Source organism: Triplophysa dalaica, chromosome 16, assembly GCF_015846415.1.
Source record: "Triplophysa dalaica isolate WHDGS20190420 chromosome 16, ASM1584641v1, whole genome shotgun sequence".
Classification (NCBI taxonomy): Eukaryota; Metazoa; Chordata; class Actinopteri; order Cypriniformes; family Nemacheilidae; genus Triplophysa; species Triplophysa dalaica.
Genome location: NC_079557.1, coordinates 18657926 through 18678034, shown reverse-complemented (window position 1 = coordinate 18678034; position 20109 = coordinate 18657926).

Here is a 20109-nt window from a genome sequence, read left to right as displayed (position 1 = left end):
TGAATTTAGACTGCATTACCAAGCTCAACCGCTAGATGTCAATGTACCATACGGTTTCTTTATATGCATCAAAACTACAGGACACATTTATTTAACGAAATGAACATTCAACAAAATTCTACAAACTGTTTATTTAATACAATTATTATATATTAAAACAATAATATAAAATATTATTAACATAAATTAAATTACATATAAAAAGTTATATTATCAGACACTAGCCAAACACAGACGATAAGTTAAATGCAGTCCCGCATTTAAGAGGTCTATAAGAGTCTCTTTGACTTCAAAATAAAATCATACAACACATTGCAGCTCAGAGGGATCACAAATTAGAGCTTCAAAAGAAAGCATCTAAATCTGTATATTGCCCTAATGTGGTGTGTCACACCCTCACTAGGCAAGCAAAGCTGAATGTAAACACTGGACCAAATGTCTTGTGTTAAATATTCTGAACACACTTTTGAAGACATTGTGCTGCAGGACTATACTTGACATTTGGCTTTGACATTTGAAGCAAAACTTTTAAACTTTTAAAGGTACAATTAATCGTGCTATACAAGCTATAGAAACAATGTATTTTGGTCGCATAAAATACCCTTGAAACAATCAAACTGCACTTATGTATTTTTATGTGTAGTAGATCTGATTCAAAGATACACTTCAGTAACACTGTGTTCATATTAGCCTACATTGGGACTTGGGGGTATCCTGAAGCTTTTATAATTCCCCATGTTTGTATATTGCATCATTCCTTCAATATCAAAAAGTTTTCTTTGCTAAGGTCATATGCATAGGCAGGGAGCCATGAGAACCAAAGCAGCAGCTCAGCCTTTATGGCAAACATACGCTGGTTACTGCAAGAAATTTGCCTCGAGCAGACGATCATTAGTACCACGCCCCCTGAGCAATGTAAAAACATCTTTAAAATTTTATACACTCTAGACCTTTTGCCCCTTATCTCCAACACACAAACACAACTCGCACGGCTCAAAGTCTCTGGCTATAAATCTTGGAAAAAGCATAATCCTGATTGCAATCAATTTGATTCAATAAGGAAATGGGAAAGATGAATGGTCGGTTTTCCGGACAGGGCTTAAGACCAGTCCCAGACTAACTTAACTGTTGGAGGTTTCTTGATCGAAAACAACTTACACTGACATATCTTTAAATATATCAGAGTGATTGTTTTGTCTTGAGTTGCACACCAGGTTTTTTTAAACAATTTAAATATCCTTATTAAATTAAGCCTAGTCATGGCTAAAGTAATCTCTGTCCGGAAAAACACCTAAGAGCTTTGTTTCATAGCCAGTACTATCAAGGTTAGGCCTCTGTTGCAGGTTGCAAGTTTTCAAAGCCACTATCTGTTCACACATGTGACCATTGAAATAAATATCTCAATTACACAACTTTGACTTATTAGGCAATTTGCGAACCGCAAATGATCTTGCATAATTCCAATCTCTCCTCTTAATGTCAAAAGATAATATATAATGTAAACGTCGTCTCGTGTATGTGTTTCATTTTTCATCTGGTATTTATGCAAATTGGGGTGAGTGTATTGCATTAGCTGTAAAGCTCTGAAAGCTTCGGTCAAGAATTTTGTTTACAAGTGGCTTTTCTGTGGTGGCATTTACATACAAAAATGCTTAACAAAGTGCATATATTACTTACAGTGAATGCCCACTTCAATACATGGGGCCATTACTTACAAAATAATGGTGTGAGTTTTCAATGTGTCTTGAAGAATGTTATATGACACATGCTGAGTCAAATAAAACAATTCAAGAATGTAACATGCATGCAAGATGGAAAATGTCATTGATCTTTGTTGAGGATTTTAAATGGCGCTAGAATCTGGTTTGAACAGTATCCTCTAGTCGTAGTGATAAAACGTCTCGGTTACGGATGTTACCTCCGTTCACTGATGGAGGGAACGAGACGCGGTGTCGAAAAAGAATGGGCTCCCTATACGAAACACCGCAGGACTGAGCCTCATCACAACTTCCAGCTGAGAGACACTGACTGGCCTTGGCGAGTCACAAGTGAGCGTTACTGTGAATCGTAACCCGCTAGTAATGTAGTAAGGCATCAGTTTGAGTGAGTCAACGATGAGAGGCTCTTACTAAAGACCTTACAGGCGATGGCCTTCCTACTCTAGAGACGAGATAGCCACCCGGCATCATAAGGAACACTGGGAATTGCTACCCAATTGCCTCAGGGAACCACATCTGCCATAGGGAGATAGTATGTTGAATACCTAAACGGTCTCGCCAGTGGGGAGATTTCATGGGAGTAGTAGTGCGGGGCCCCAACCAGGGGTGCACAGAAGCTGTGGAGGCCACTGACGGGAGGTCACAGGTTCACCAGCAGGGGGACCAAAAGTGCGGAAACATCATACGGGATGACCCAAGGGTGGAGTCACTACGTGTGGAGCACTAGTTCAGGTATAGGGGTTCACCTAGTGGGGGAAACTCTACCTATACTGGGCTTGGAATACAGGCTGCTTCGCCCGGCTGGTAGACCAGAGAAGTGCTTGGTGATGGGTGGGATGCTTGTACTTCACCCAGTGCACTGACTTACCTGATGAAGAGATGAAGGCGCTCCGCAGGCGTACGCCCAGGCAGCCGCTGGTCTCACTGCAAGACGTGGGGAGACACTGGCTCTACACGAAGGTTGTGGAATCTACAAGTGTTGAGCGTAGCCCAACCCGCAGCTCTGCAAATGTCTGCCAGAGAGGCACCCTGAGCCAAGGTCCTTGAGGAGGCTACATCCCGGGTGGAGTTAGCTTTCACTGCATGAGAGATCTTGGGACTAGTACGCCAGAGTGATGGCGTCCAAGATCCAGTGCGCCAATCTATGTTAGGAGAATGCTCTCCCCTTCTGATGTCCTCCTAAATAGACAAAGAGCTGCTCAGAGTTTCTGTAGCTCTGTGTGCGGTCCAAGTAGAGGCGCATGATGTGTACTGATAAAAATAATAATAATACATTTTATTTATAATGCGCTTTTCATCAAAAAGATCTCAAAGTGCTACAGATTTAAAAACAATAAAAACAGCTAAAGAGCGGCAAAAGCTTTGCTAAAAAGAAATGTCTTTAGACCTTTTTTAAAACAGTCAATAGATTGTGGTGCCCTCAAGGTGTCATCGAGGACATTCCACAGACGTGGGGCAGCAGCACTAAAAGGCCTATCTCCCATAGTCCCGAGTATGGTTCTGGGTATGTGGAGGAGATTTGAGTTAGTGGAGCGGTGGGGATGTATTGTATTTTTGTATATTCTAGTTCTTTGAGGTAGGCATGTCCATGGATGCATTGGTATGTGAGGCTAGACACAACACAGCAGGGTTGGGTCTTCCGCCTCAGGTGGGAGCGCCTGCAAGATCACCCCCTGGGAGAAGCCGCTCTACCTTATCTCCTCTCCCGTAAGGCCAAAGGGAAGTCGCACACAAGAGGACGAGTCCGCTCCTCTGCGTCATAGAAAGTCCAGTAGGGAGATCAGAGAGATAACGCTCAGCATTTAAAGCGTCGCAGGTACCGAAGAACGAAAGGTAAAACAAGGGGCATGCCATCTTCCTTCTATACCTGTCCACTCGGGGCGGAGACTGGCATGCCATGCCATCCGCCAAGTTCATTGGCCTTTGAAAAAGGAAAATTAGAGATGATGGGTTCTCAAGTTCAAACCCCTTTCTGTCTCGACACAACGTGGAGAGACCCACAGAAAGGAAACTACAAAAAAACTGTTTTACTTTCTGAATTCAGCCTACATTAACAACAGTTAAGCTACTGGGACATTGTTGGTATCTTTTTGTTGGACCAACATTACCGATGATGCTCAATTACCCTCTAAATCCTTTAAACTGTTTTCTGTATCCTACAGAAAAGAAGTTGCACTAAGATGATTTTCAGGTTCTTCAAGATAAAGTCATAAATAGATCTGGTTATACTCCCACAAGCGTGCTTTGCGGTCGTATCGAGGAACATCCAGCATTACAGTACACCCTCAGAAACAGAGGGACCCTGCTGTCTTTGGACAATGGCTGAAATTAATTTGGACAGCTAGCAGAACTACTGAAGCATCTTATATAATTCAAGTTCCTTCAGACGCAGATGATACAGCTCCCACATGAAGGGAACAGTGCCAGTGGGACAAATTCATGCATTCATGAGTTTGCCTCAAAGAACAGATGGTAATATTGAACATACGGTTTTATTTCATGGAGTGGCAAAACACACCCAAACTCCCCTAACAGCACACGCAAAGATTTAGATTAAACATCGCGGGCCTCTTGCACGAAGACGCTGTTAAAAAGGTGAAGGTTACGCTAACAACCAGTCGCTTTGAGAAGAGGTGATGCTGTGGTGTCTTCTTTTTATCTCACAGACATGCTACCTAATTCCTCTGAGAACATCCGCATTGATGGAGATGGCAGGTGTGTGCTGTTTGATTGGCGCTGTTTGCCTGTCACTGCTAAAGATGATGCTCAACATCAATATCTGTACTGGCAAAGCTTGCTGGAATCCTTCATATTATGCATTTGGATCAGTAGCTATTATGGAGAATTCTGTGTTGGATTCTCCCATATTGATTGTTTTTTTCAAATGCAGCAGGGTGGCTTAAATTAAATAATATTTATCCATTTTGCAGACATTTTAATCTAGTATGATTGTAATCTATACATGGTTTAAATTTGTATGTGCATTCCATGGTATCAACGCATGACTTTTGAATTTCTAACGCAATTCTCCATTTAACTCAATTAATCCACAGAAACAGCTAGATATTAAAACAGTTAACATAAGTCATCAACATAAGCAGAGTAAAATCTAGTTCATTATTTTACTTCTTTAAAATTGTAATTTCTTGACTCGATACCCTCAAACAGCTTCATGAGAAATCAACCCAGAATTCTTTTAAACAGTGTTGAATGGTACTTGTTATGTGGATTTGTTGTTGATTTTGACAATTAAAAGGGATATTTATTAGACAAATGAAAATGATTTAATTATTTACTCACCCTCATGCCAAGTATGATAACTTTCTTCCGTATGAAGGGGAAAAAACATTTTGAAGAATGTTGAAGGTTTGAAGATATATTTTTAAAGTTCTTCTTTTGTGTTGCACAGAATAAAGATCAATATACTGCACAGGTTTTGAGTGAAATAAGAACAAATAAACAAATAAATAAAATAGTCAAATTAAAAAGTGTACTCTTTTCAAATGTGTCATCTTGTCAAATTCAGAAGTATGCATTATAGACATAAGAGTACAAGTCAGCTGTGCTTTACCGCAAATAAATTCCCGCTGTTGATCAGATCCAGTATCCAGGACAGAATTTGTCAGGTTTTTAATTACGCTACATGGTACTCAAGGGTACTTTACTTTGAGTGCCTTGCGTAGTTTGAAGTGAATGTCCAAACTTTTGACTGGTAGCATTAATAAATAAATAAAGGTGGATCAGGAAGCACTGAGGCATGACAAATTTCGACAAACAAAGTGCGTGAGATGGGAGTGCGGAGTAGATTTTTGACAGCTAAGTGTGATGAATCCTCACTGCAGAATTGAAATCTCTGACCTTGAAATCTGAGCTCATCTGCCCACAGCAAAGAGTCAAACCTCACGTTTTTATTATAAATGCTCTATTTCTTAGATAACATGTTGACAGACCCAGGATAAAAAAATTAACTATTAGACATCCAAAGGTAGAGACACAGATATTTATACTGTATTAATGCCAAATTCATTTCATGCATGCATCTTTGTACCCTGGTATCATGTAGGGTCATGTTAAAGGTGTTCTTTATTGAGTCAAGATCATAAACAGATTAATTTAATTTTTGATTCCCTTTCTGTCAGTCTCTCGACGTTGTGTTGAACCAACTGAATGGGGTTTGATCTTGAGAACCTCTCAAGTCTAATTGTACATTTTAAAAAGCCAAGAAGTTAAGAATGGCGTGCCATGCCCGTCTCGGTCCCCGTACATACAGGTATAAAAAGGAAGATGGCATGCCCATTCATTTACCTTTTTTATCTACAGAAACTGCTAAGCTATATGCTGAGTGCAACTTATTTGATTGGAAAACTACTGGATTCTACGACGCATAGCAGCGGATTCGTCCTTGTTTTTACGATTTCCCCTGGGCATGCCGGTATCGAGCCGAGGGTGTCAACAAGAGCAAACTTCCTTAAAAAAGAGCAAATTTCTCACAGTGTGCACTTGCCACCAGTTATGACTCGCCGCTGTAATCTCGAATGTGGCTGGCTCGTCCTCGACCCTGACTGCAGGACATTTTGGCGAAACAAAGCCCTTCAAATTAAGAGTCTCTTCAAAATAAAAGTTTATTAGAATTTATACCTAATGACAACACACTCTGCGAGCTCATTAATTGACCCCTAAGAATTATGAGAGTCTGTGTACATCAGTCTTTGGTAAGAAGTAAGACAACTTGTGAGACTGGCCTGAAGAAAGTTTTTGAAAGTCACTGATCTGTGGTCCTCAATTCAACCTTCCTCATCCTTCCATCATCTCCAGAGAAGGCCTTTGTGATCACAGCCATGGGCCAGTTGTTGCGGGTAGCTTCATTTTGTTTGAGAAGGACGATATCTCCCACATGCAGGTTTTTGTGGGATTTGGTCCATTTCTTGGGACACTGCAAGGTTGGTAGATACTCTCGACTCCGAGGATTCCAGAATTTGTTGGCAAGAGCTCGTACTTGTCTCCACTGCTGGGTGAGGAGGTCTTTATCTGTGAAGTCTCCTGGTGGAGGTGGAAGTCCACTTCCACCTTTTTGGGTTAGGAGCATTGATTGTGAGAGAATGAAAGGATCTTCAGGATCGTTTGAAACTGGAATTAGTGGCCTTGCATTTATAATAGCTGTCACTTCCACCGTTAGCGTGCACCTTGTGGGTCAACCGAGTGTGATGTTCAAGAAACATAGAGTCCAGGATTCTTCGGGCCAGCCCAATTAGTTGTTCCCAAGAACCACCCATGTGTGAGGCATGAGGAGGGTTGAATTCCAATGAGCACCCTTGTTGGTTTAGAAACCTCTGAACAGCGCTCATTCCCAGTTCCCTGCATGCTCCTACGAAGTTTGTGCATCTGGTGGTAATGCACCAGGGTCCAAAGACATCCAATCCCACATATGTGAAGGGAGGGCAGGTTTGGAGGCGCTCTTGAGGCAAATTTGGCATGCATTGCTCTTGCATTTTGCCTCTTAGTTTGCGGCAGGTTATACATTTGTGGAAGACTGAATTGATGAGCCTTTTTCCTCCCAGGAGCCATAGTCCTGCCACTCTGATGGCTCCTTCCGTCAGGTGACGGCCTTGATGTTTGACCTCAGCATGATGGTGTCTGACGAGCAACAGGGAAATGTGGTTATCCTTTGGGAGGATTATGGGTTTTTTCTCTCCGATGTCCAGGTTAGCATCCTTCAGTTGGCCTCCAACGCAGATGAGATTGTTCTGCAAGGTTGGACTGAAGCGTTCAAGGCTGCTGTTTGGAGGAACTTACTTATTTGCGTTCAAAGTTTCAAATTCCTTTGAGAATGCTCTACTCTGAACAGCTGCAATTATGACTACTCGATCTACTCGAGAGGCAAACACATCTGCGAGAACGTAAAATGGCGCTGGAAACATCCCGGGCTGACGCTCGCAAAACTGTGGTAAGTTTTCGACGTGATTGTAATACTCCTACCACTTCTACTCCGAGTGTTTCTTTGCACAGAGCCCAGGCTTCAAGAACACGACGAGCCGAAATGAATTTCACTACTGCTCCGGCACACACACGGCTAAAGGCGAAATACAGGACCGGAGCGATGACCTCTCCACCACCGCAGCCACCGGTCTTCGAGATTTCTACGAGGAACCGCTTTGCCGCCGTCTGCGAGACGAAATCCAACGCTGTGGTCATCGGAGACTCAATCGTCCGGAACGTACGCGCTTCCTTCAATGAAGGTAAGTTGCGCACTCACTGTTTTCCTGGCGCCCGTGTTCTCGATGTCTCTGCGCAGGTAACAGCGATTCTGAAGGACGATGCAAGAGTGGGAGCCGTAGTTCTGCACGCGGGGGTGAATGATGTGAGAATGCGGCAGTCGGAGATCCTGAAGAGGGACTTCAGGAGTCTGGTCAATACTGTTCGCAAAGCATCGCCCACAGAGAGGATCATCGTATCAGGGCCGCTTCTTACTTACCGACGAGGGAACAAAAAGTTCAGTAGACTATTTACACTTAATAATTGGTTGATGTCATGGTGTATTGAGCAGAAGCTGCTCTTTGTAAATAATGTTGATCTGTTCTGGGAGCCGTATGTCTTGGACACTCGGGTGAAGAGAGGGGCGGAGCTGTCAACCGATCACCACCTGGTGGTGAGTTGGATCCGATGGCGGGGGAGGAAGCTGGACAGACTCGGCAGACCCAAACGTACTGTGAGGGTCTGTTGGGAACGTTTGGCCGAATCGCCTGTCAGAGAGATCTTCAACTTCCACCTCCGGCAGAGCTTCGACCAGATCCCGAGGGAGTCTGGAGATATTGAGTCCGAGTGGACCATGTTCTCCACCTCCATTGTCAACGCAGCCACTAGGAGCTGTGGCCGTAAGGTCTCCGGTGCCTGTCGAGGCGGCAATCCCCGAACCCGGTGGTGGACACCGGAAGTAAGGGATGCCGTTAAGCTGAAGAAGGAGTCCTATCGGGCCTGGTTGGCTTGTGGGACTCCAGAGTGGGATGAAGTCACCGAGGTAGTCAAGAAACTCCTCGGTGGCAGGGCAACGGGGGTGGATGAGATCCGCCCTGAGTACCTCAAGTCTCTGGATGTTGTGTCTTGGCTGACACTCCTCTGCAGCATCGCGTGGCGGTCGGGGACAGTGCCCCTGGACTGGCAGACCGGGGTGGTCTTTTTAAGAAGGGGGACCGGAGGGTGTGCTCCAACTATCGGGGATCACACTTCTCAGCCTCCCCGGGAAAGTTTATGCCAGGGTACTGGAGAGGAGAATCCGGCCGATGGTAGAACCCCGGATTCAGGAGGAACAGTGTGGTTTCCGTCCCGGTCCTGGAACACTGGACCAGCTCTATACCCTCTCCAGGGTGCTGGAGGGTTCATGGGAGTTTGCCCAACCAATCCACATGTGTTTTGTGGATTTGGAGAAGGCATTCGACTGTGTCCCTCGCGGCATCTTGTGGAGGGTGCTCCGGGAGTATGGGATTCGGGACCCATTGCTAAGGGCCATCCAGTCCCTGTACGACTGGAGCAGGAGCTTGGTTCGCATTGCCGGCAGTAAGTCAGACTTGTTCCCAGTGCATGTTGGACTCCGGCAGGGCTGCCCTTTGTCGCCAGTTCTGTTCATAATTTTTATGGACAGAATTTCTAGGCGCAGCCAGGGGCCGGAGGGCGTCGGGTTTGGGGACCACACGATTTCATCTCTGCTCTTTGCGGATGATGTCATCGTGCTGGCCCCATCAGACCAGGACCTCCAGCATGCACTGGGACGGTTTGCAGCCGAGTGTGAAGCGGCTGGGATGAGAATCAGCACCTCCAAATCTGAGGCCATGGTTCTCAGTCGGAAAAGGGTGGCTTGCTCACTTCAGGTAGGTGGAGAGTTCCTGCCTCAAGTGGAGGAGTTCAAGTATCTGGGGGTCTTGTTCACGGGTGAGGGAAGGATGGAACGGGAGATTGACAGACGGATCGGTTCAGCTTCTGCAGTAATGCGGTCGCTGTACCGGTCTGTCGTGGTGAAGAAGGAGCTGAGCCGCAAGGCGAAGCTCTCGATTTACCGGTCAATCTACGTTCCTACTCTCACCTATGGTCATGAGCTGTGGGTCCGAAAGGACAAGATCCCGGATACAGGCGGCCGAAATGAGCTTTCTCCGCAGGGTGGCCGGGCGATCCCTTAGAGATAGGGTGAGAAGCTCGGTCACTCGGGAGGAGCTCAGAGTAGATCCGCTGCTCCTCCACATCGAGAGGGGCCAGCTGAGGTGGCTCGGGCATCTTTTCCATCTTTGGCCTTCCTGGGAAGGTGTTCCGGGCATGTCCCACCGGGAGGAGACCCCGGGAAAGACCTAGGACACGCTGGACGGACTATGTCTCCCGGCTGGCCTGGGAACGCCTCGGTGTCCCCCCGGAAGAGCTGGAGGAAGTGTCTAGGGAGAGGGAAGTCTGGGCATCCCTGCTTAGACAACAGTTTTGATATACTTTGCCTTACTGAAACCTGGCTTAAGCCAAATGATTATTTCGGTCAAAATGAGTCTACTCCACCAAGCTACGGTTATATTCACGAGCCACGTCCGGTTGGTCGAGGTGGTGGTGTCGCAACAATCTTTAGAGACTTTCTTAACGTAAATCAGAGAACAATGCATACATTTAAATCATTTGAAATGCTTGCGTTGAACATAACTGTTCCAAACAAAAGTAAAAAACCATTGGTCTCTCTTACATTGGTTACTGTGTATAGACGCCCTGGGCCTTACGCTAATTTTCTGATAGAGTTCGCAGACTTCTTATCGGATCTATTGGTTAACGTCGATAAAGTACTGATTGTTGGAGATTTTAATATCCACGTAGATATGGCTAACGATCCATTAGCTGTGGCGTTTAAAGAACTACTACTCTCTTGTGTTGTAACACAATACATCAATAGACCTACTCATCGACTTAATCATAGACTTAATTATATCTCACGGAGCCAATCTAACCAATATCGATGTTATACCTCAAAGCGACGACGTTTCCGATCACCATCTTATAACATGTACACTGCGCACTGCAGAAATCAGTTGTATATCTCGTTATCGACAGGGTAGAACAATCACCTCAACTACTAAAGATAGTTCCATAAAGAACTTGCCAGATCTGACTCCTCTAATAACCTTTCCAACTAATATAGAATCGCTCGATGACATGACCAGCAACATGGGCACTATTTTCTCTAATACATTAAAAGCGGTCGCACCTCTGAAGTCAAAAAAGATTAATGAAAAGATCATTGCACCATGGTGCTATGAACGGCCTACCCTTAACACCAAGCAGCGGAACACCAGTCCACACAGGAAGTAAGCTGAAACAGTGACGCCACATCCCCCGACCTGAGCAACCCGTTTATATAGAGCCCATTCAGAAACATACTAATAATGGGCGTGGCATCAATGCAGCAATCCCATTTCACCACATTAATGTAACTATGAAATCATTTACTTACAACGTTGCCTCTGTGGCGTTTACAGTGTTGAATACATGCATTAGAACACAGAAATGTAAATCCCGCTAGACTCTTCACACTACTGACCAAAACAACCGGTGAAACAGGAAATTTTCGGCGAAACAAAGCCCTTCAAATTAAGAGTCTCTTCAAAATAAAAAAGTTAATTAGAATTTATACCTGAATGGCATAATATTTGAAAGAGCTATTTGAATATCTCCTGCGGTGTGCTCAGCACTGCATAATGTCCGAAAAACCTAACATTTGAAGCCGTTTGAGACGTGATAACACAAGTCTCCATGTGAACGTGTCCCACATATTGGAATGTTTTCTTTCCATAAGAAGGAGCTAAAGGAGGAATTTAAACAATTCATGTCACAAAGTTTAAATGGAAAAATCTGCCCTGACCTCAAGACGTACCAAGACAGCGGCCGACCATCACCGTTCCTCTCCTCCTACCTATGTGTGTGGTTAACGAGTTTGGATGTGTTCCTGGTTCCGGTTGATCTAAATAATGCAGCCTAAATCCATTCTTTGCCAACGCAGCTCCACCCACGTCTGACCACGTCACCTATTACGTTCCCTGGACTAAGATACCGACATCTGCGTCTGTCACTGGCCGCTTTCTTACCATCTCTGGCACAGACTATGACTCTGCTGTCATCCCTCCTGCACCTCTGCTTACGCTGCTGTATGCCGGGTTTCTCGGTTGGCCTCATAGTCAGTTTGGACGACTTGAGTCTTCGGCTGATTCTGATCTTAACGAACTCTCCCATTGCATATCTGTGTGTTTGGACTCTAATAAACTCCTTCTTAACCCGCAGCTGAATCTGCTTGTTTCTATATCGTAACAGATCCTTTGTGCTTAAAACATTTGAATTATGCATCACCTTGACCTTCTTAAATACAGTCAGTATTTAAAATTGAGCTCTTCTCCAGTTTAAAACTGACTAACATAACACAGGAGGGACAACAAAGGGGAAGTTCAAATAACAAAATATTTAAAGGAAGACCAAGTAGTTTCATGAAAATATAATATAAGCAAGAGCACTTTGGAACCTCCCTGTTCTGCAGAATGGCAGCATACACGACTCAAGATGATACTTACCAAATGGATTCACTAAACATTAAGAAACCATTGTTTCTGTCAGAAAGAATTAGAATGATCACCATGGATGCATTTAAGAAGCAACACAATTGAGATTCAAGGAGTCCTCGCATGAACTCTAACCTCAAAAATAGCATAGTATAACTTTTCAGTTACTGGCATGTTATTTCAGGTCTTTTTAAGAAAATGTATGTTTTTCGGTAAATGTACTTCAGTGCATGGATAAGCCTCACTCTTTGAATTTGCTTCCGAATGATCCTTTATACCAAACACACTAACATTTTAGATTACATTTACATTACTTTGGATTAACATTAAATATTTAATGTGTTATAGTAGTCTGGTCAATTTTCAAATTAAGATTTGGGCCAAACATCATCTGAATTTTTAAAAAAAATCTTTCCATTGATGAATGGTTAGGACAATATTTGAATATTTGTCCAGGATGAAACATTGTGAAAATCTGGAATCTGAGAGTGCAAAAAAAATATTGAGAAAATCTACTTTAAAGTTGTCCATCAGAGGAGCTGTAGCAGGCCGTTGCAAATAAGAAACAGGTTTTTTTAACACTTTCTTTGGGCTTACTGCTGTAATGCCGTTGTAGTAGATGAACCCGAAAGTGGATATTCTAAGCTTTACCTAGATACCAAACTTGAGTGGATAATTCCCAAAGAGCAAGCAGCAGGAAGCGAAATTCTTAGGAGTGTTTCCTGCACATTTTTTTGCGATTTAGCTGCATCCACTCACAAAAAATAGGTTGTATATATTTACGGTAGGACCTACGCAAATATATTTATAGAACATGATCTCCACTTTAACCTAAAGATTTTTGGCATAAAATAAAAATCTATAATTTTGTCCAAAATGTATTACTGGCTATAAATTGCTACAAAATATCCATGCAACTTATGACATCAATGCAGAGTTATTATAGTTTTGATTTTAGTATTATTTGATTTTATTTATATTTTAAATTAGATTTTATTTTTAAATCTTTAGTTTTTATATTAATTGAAGTTAAAGTTGTAAAAATTTTGGTATATACTTTTGTGATTTTATAATTTATTTGTTTTATTTTTATGTTGATATATAAAACTAACTTATTTCTATTTTAGTTTCATTTTATATTTTGTTGGTTATTTTTTTAATTGTATTATTATGAATATCTTATTTTAGGTCAATATTTTATTTGATTTCAAAGAACAGAGAATATTTCAAAGTTAGAATTTTAGAAAACGAAAATAACCTTTCATCAGTGCATACAGAACCAAACATGTGAGCTACAACATTATTTGGAGGCAGGCTGTGAGAAATGCAATGTACTATCGAGCATGCAAAAATGTCAATTACAGTTCATCAAAAGCAATTTACTTCAATGAACAAGGTTGGTTTGCTTTCATACTGATTGTGAGCTGTGATGCTCAACACAGATGGTTTGTTGCTGCACGCCAGAATTTGAAAAAACCTCTTGAACACCAACCAAACAAACTGAACTCGTCCTGATAAGATCTGAAGGTTATTGCACGAAGCAAGTTGAACAGAGTAGGGTTGCAGACTAAGTTTTGTGTTAAAGGAGGCATGAATTAAAATCCCAATTTTAACCCAAGCTTTTGTTATATACGAGGGAATTGTATTTACGCGAACATCTTGTAAGTGTCAGAACTAAAATGCCCTTGTTACTGAGATTGCATCTGTTATTGACACCAGGCCCAGCAGACGCCAGGATCTTGAATGCACTATCTATGACGCCTTTGATAGGTGGACCATCGCCTCCACAGAAAGAATATCAGCGACTACTTCTCTAGCCTGTTTCAGGCAATGACAATTCTGAAGTAACACAAGTGGCGCGGAACCAGATAGATCGAGCAAGCAATAAACAAACATGCTTAATGATAGATAAATATGGTGACACCCCTGAATGTAGAAGAATACAGTCACTGCATAACCTTCCATCTGATTCCGAAATTAGAAATGCTCGGTTAAAGTTTATTTTTAAAGACGTTCCAGCTCATGTGGGAAAAAAATGGAACGTTTGTTTGAGTCATTTCTCTGAGGATTCCTTCGTGAACAAGGCAGAGATTGGCACTGCAATTGTGGAGAGACCAAAATTAAAAAGCAGAGCTGTGCCATCAATATTAGATCCGATAGGAATGGCACAGCAATCTTATGTGAGAAAAAAATTGTTTCAGTATGCATCACTATTGCTTTGTTAGAGATCGCTTGATGTGCCCTGAGCACTATTTCCACGGGATTAGTATTACCTGGAGACCTCTAGTCATCTGTATTAATTGTAGAGGTTGTCTCTGATCTTAAGCCTGTGCAAATCGGGATCTCTGTGATTTGGCGGGCTCATATACAATTTTTCAAGGTTTTATCCACTGTTTACGTATAATGGAGGCAGTTGGGTGCGGGGTGATATCCATAAATTACTAGGAATCTCCCATTTGTTTATTTATCATGGAAACTCTTGTAACATTTGAGACCCGTGATTGCGGTGATCTTTTGTCCGGTTCGCGATCCCAGGTCTCAAATGCTTACAGGTACCGTCATATACTGTATCATTAAACATAATACAACTATAGTCTGTACACTCAATATAACACTATACACTATATAACTATACTCAAAGCCTTGCCATCACATCCGGGAAATCAGTCAGTACATTTTTGTAAAATCATCCCATGCGAATGCTTAACATGAAATACTGATGTGGGGAGGTCCTTTATAAATCACAGGAGGTCTCCAGATAATACTAATGCTGTGCGAAAATTGTGAATGGTGCTAATGTGTAGCCTAACGTTACATCTCAAACCAAATTGAAAGAAGGCTTCTCAACGGGGGGAGGATTAGGACGATTCTAGAAAAAGTATGTGTAACTTTGTAATGTTATTAATATTTTGGTTTAGTTGTTTTGATTTGTAGACTAAGATTTACAGACTAATTTTTAATTAATTAATGAATAAACCGTTCACTTTTTTTGTCTCTTATTGAAAGCAATTTACAATAACTCTTTGGGGGCCTGGAGTACAAATTAGCCAGAGGGCCAAGAAACCCTAGCGGCACCCCTGAGTAGACCTCATACAACAGTATAAAACAATAAAAAAGTCCAGTTCATCACAACTTTAACAAAACCAGACAATTCGGAGTAATATGATGCTCACAATCAACTTTCTCTCAACTCGAGTTGATGATTTCTTCTGCACGTTGCAAAACCATTGCAGCGATCAAAGCTTGGGAGAATTGTTGATGCATACATGTGTTGCACATGATGATAAAATAGATTGAAAACTCTTAAGCCCAAAGTCTTCAATGTAAATCAAGGTTAGCTTATTTAATTAAATATAAATGGGTTTAATTAATATTATAAAATATACATTTGTGAAAATATATGTACAGGTATAATGACAAGCCAATTGTAAGGTAATGACAAAAGATCCATCCACCTTCTTCAGCCCAAGAAGTGAGTCTGCTCAAACTAAGTGCAAACACACTCGGGTAGCAACTGAAACGGACTTCATGGAACAGGCCGTAAGTATAAAGGAGCATTTAGATTCCAAACTGGGAGGTTTATTGCTTCCTAATAAGATGCTTGGTCTGAATCTGTGCCAAAGCACCATGGGAACTCACTTATTATCTTAGGTCTGAATCATAACACAAAAGACCCTCTGGGAGAAGATATTCAATTAAAGTAAAGAAATTCTTATGGAACTTTAAAGCACAGAGAGACTCGTTTTTTACATTTAATTAGATCACATAGTCAATTGAAACCTTCAAGTGACAGAATTGATGTGCTCCCATGGTACAATGCCTAGACTCTTTAGCATCACTTTGCTAATTGTCTTTTTACCGTGGGGGTTTAACGTTAATATTCCATCTTGGACCTCACTCAATGCATTTTATGTACTCAACAGGCAAAAAACTGTTCAAAGACGCACTCTAATCTGCAATTAAGTTGTAAAAAATATGTAAGTAAAATGTACATATGCAGTACTGTTAGCTTAGTGCAAAGCCCATCAACTTATATTAATAATTGAGAAATAGTTGAATATGAATACAAATAAAATTAAATATAACATACTGAAATATGGAAACATGTCTTGCATGTTTACATAGTTAAACAAGAAAATAAACAGAATGTAAAATATAATTTTTAAACCGCTAGATGCTGAGCAAAACAATGGAGCAAGAATGACATGGCATGCCCCAAGGGTCAAATTTAAAGGGAAACTTCAGCCAAGAAAACAACGTTTCCAAATGTATTATTCACCCTCAACGCATCCCAACTGAATGTGACTTTATTCTTGAAGAACAATGCAGTCAGAGTATTAATACCACGTATCCTTTCCTTCCAAGCGGTAGAATGGGAGGTCATTTTTGAAGCTCCAAAAAGTGCATCCATCGATTAAAGAACAGCTCGACACAGCTCGGTGGTATTAACCAAGGTCTTCTTAAGGAAATCGATGCGTTTGTTTTAGAAAAATATCTACATTGACAACGCTATTAACGATAATGTATAACTTCCGTTATCCCTCTGCTGCGTGAACCGTAGGCTTGATTTTCCAGCAAATGACGGTGGCGAAAGGTGCCACACAGGGGAGACGGTATCCTATTGGAACAAAACGAAAAATTCAGCATTCGTCAGTGGAACTTACCTGCATTATTTTCTGGAAAATCAAGCCTCTGGTTAACTCGCAGCCGCTTCTGATATCTTCAGCTTCATTTATATTACACAACAATCATACGTAATCAAAATGAATGCATTTCAAACCATAATTTCATTTGCTTTAAACTAAACCTAACATTAAAACTAAAATAAGTCTTCCCGTGAGATAAAGAGATCCCAATCACATGCATCACTGATTTGGCCAGTCATTGCCTCACAAATACATTATCAAATACATTTTTGAACAGTATTTTTGCATAAGTCTCTTTAATAGTTGCCATGCAACTAGCAGCACTTACAGAGCAAAATGAACCTCATGATACTGCATGCAGTTGAGCACATTTAAATGTGTCCAATAATGCCTAACAAATGAATCAGATTACATTTTTTTCACGGCATTGGAAATTTTTAGGCCCCTTTGCTTAATTTACAAGCTTTTAGGACAAATAAACGTCTGCTATTTACCATATCAACACCCGTGTACTCTTCTTCAATGGCTGTTTCCATGATACAAAGAAAGAATTGTGGAGCCAGGCAGCACTGACAAAGCAATGAATAAACGTTTTACATCCTCAATAGTTGTTCATTAGCATAAATTAAACATGATTGGGTTCATACTGTGCCATTAATAAATTGCACTGAATTCAGTTTGTAGAGATAGCGATGCAAGAGTCATGGGTTCAATGGGGAACACACAAATGCATACATTAAAATTTTTACCCAGATAACATTTTCCAGAGTTTACAAGCTGACTGGGTTCTTGAACAAACCGAATGAACCTTGTCAAGCTGTTTTAGGTCTGCACTCATATCTCTGGTGTGAATTTGTTCTTTTCAGACTTTAATAAATGTTTAAAATGTCACAGAGGTAAAACTGTCTACAAATGTTTTTTTTTCAAATCCACAGTCCAAAACTTCAATTCAGCATTCATCGCTCAGTATGGTTTCAAACTAACACATTAACAAACCTCTCAATTGGACAAGTGTGTCGGCGCTACTTAGCGATGCCTCTGAGCCGGTCTCCTTTGTTAATTTTGCAGTCTTTGCACCGCAACAAATATCCCTTTCCCCTCAGAGACATGTCATCATTGGCGATTTGCCACACACTAAAATCTTGGCTTCAACAACCACTAAGCACCACTCTGCAATATTTACAGCACTGTTTGAGTTTAATTTCACATCACTGTGTTTATATATTGCTTAAGCATGGTACTTTGTTACCCTAGCAAAACACTCAAATGGATCATCTCGTAACTCTACTATTACATTTGTTCAATTTACTTTACAGCGTGTGTTTGGAAATGATACACACTGATGCGTTGGCAGAGGTTATCTCTCATGCAGCATATGTAGTGTAAATCCCTATAAACCACGTGTGTAATAGCACACATGGCCTTTCCATCCAAGAATGAGAATAAATCCCTGCCACATTCCTAAGAGGGACTAGAAATCCATGACAATCAGAAGTGCTTTTTATGGATTTTTTTCTCTTGTAGTTGGCATGTTTTCCAAAAAACCAGCAGTATCACCTGACACATCAAGATATTATAACCATTGCCTCCATCTCATGCACACTATCACTTTTGACAGAGTGGCAGAATTTAAAAAAATAGTTTATTTGAGTCCTGAGTAATATTTTACTCGTATTGAAAGGCTGCCCTTGCACCAGATACAAAAGTAAACCGTAAATGTGTATAAAGTATATACACAGGCATTTGTAGATCTCCAGAGAGATGAGATATAACGCAATGATTGTACCTTAATATTGCTCAGGAGCCTTCCTAGATTAGTGATTCCCAAAGGAAGTCATGAATCTGATGATGCCATCAAACCAGGGCACATACATTTAATAGCCAATAACACATCTGTAGCTCTGACACGAATGTGGCGGTTGCTGGAAAAATCTACAACAGTAAATGGCATGTAGGGTATCAAAATATTATGCAGTATTCTATGTAGTTACATTTCCATCTATTTATATGTCAAAGCTAATGCAGAATGCCACATAATGACTTTAAGTTTATCAAAGTTTGCCTTTCTATGCAAAAAGTGCACAGTGTGACAATGACAAAACACCATCAGGATAGCATACATGCTATGCCATTCACATTTACTAGACAATACATATTTCACACCAGCATGTAAAAAAATAAAATAAATAAGAAAACGATTAAAGGGATAATCCACCCAAAAATGGAAATTTAAAATTTTAAGGTGATTTAAACTTTTTACGGCCTAAAGGCTTTTGCATTTTATTTTTATTCAAATTAATATACAATATATGTTGTTACATTTAATATTGTTTAATATAATAACTACATTAAACCAATACACAAGATTCTACTCAAGTATTTTTTTTTTATTGAAAAAAAAAGTTTTACAGCATACACTGCACAACAACGTGTATAATTTTATATCTGACAGATTACGGGAGCACACCTCCCCCTCTAGAAACCCTGCAAAACAAATGAACTTCCTAACACCCAATTAATTTTTTACGCCAAGGTTTCACTAAATTATTTAGAGAGCACGTGCCCTGGACCCGGCGAGGTAAAAGAAAGGATGACTGAGCTTAGCTTACATATTGTTTGTTCAACGGGCGGTGGCATAAATATACATGTCCTCTTCTCCACCTGATGCTTAATCTAAAGATAGTAGTCCTCACACACTAACATAAACCCCTAACCTTCGGAAAGCTATTGTTCCAGAGTGTGAGCAGCACCCCCTCTGAGCCCTGCCAGAGTTGAACTAGGAAGCCGCCTGGAATCCATCCCCTGTTTCCACCATACATAATTCACATGTCCATATTCAAGTGTATTCACCTATTCATAATGTGGTTAATATGCAAACAGTAGCCAGGGGGCTAAAAGTGCGGTAGCTACGAGATAAAAAGTTGACATTTCACATGCCCTCGTTATATAAAGATGAGCACTTTTTGGTCTTATAATGTCTATGGTAAATAGGATGTGCATTAATGAGCTTTCAGCCCAATTCATTCCCAAAAGTCCCTGTCAGTGCGCCAGATTAGTCAAAGGAACTCGTGTGCCGGCCTAGTTATAAACCACAGGGCCCCGACCGGGTCTGTGCACTCAACTCCGTGCTGCCTCGGTTCATTTCTCGTGTCACCCTGGTCGAGACACTCCGAGACGTTT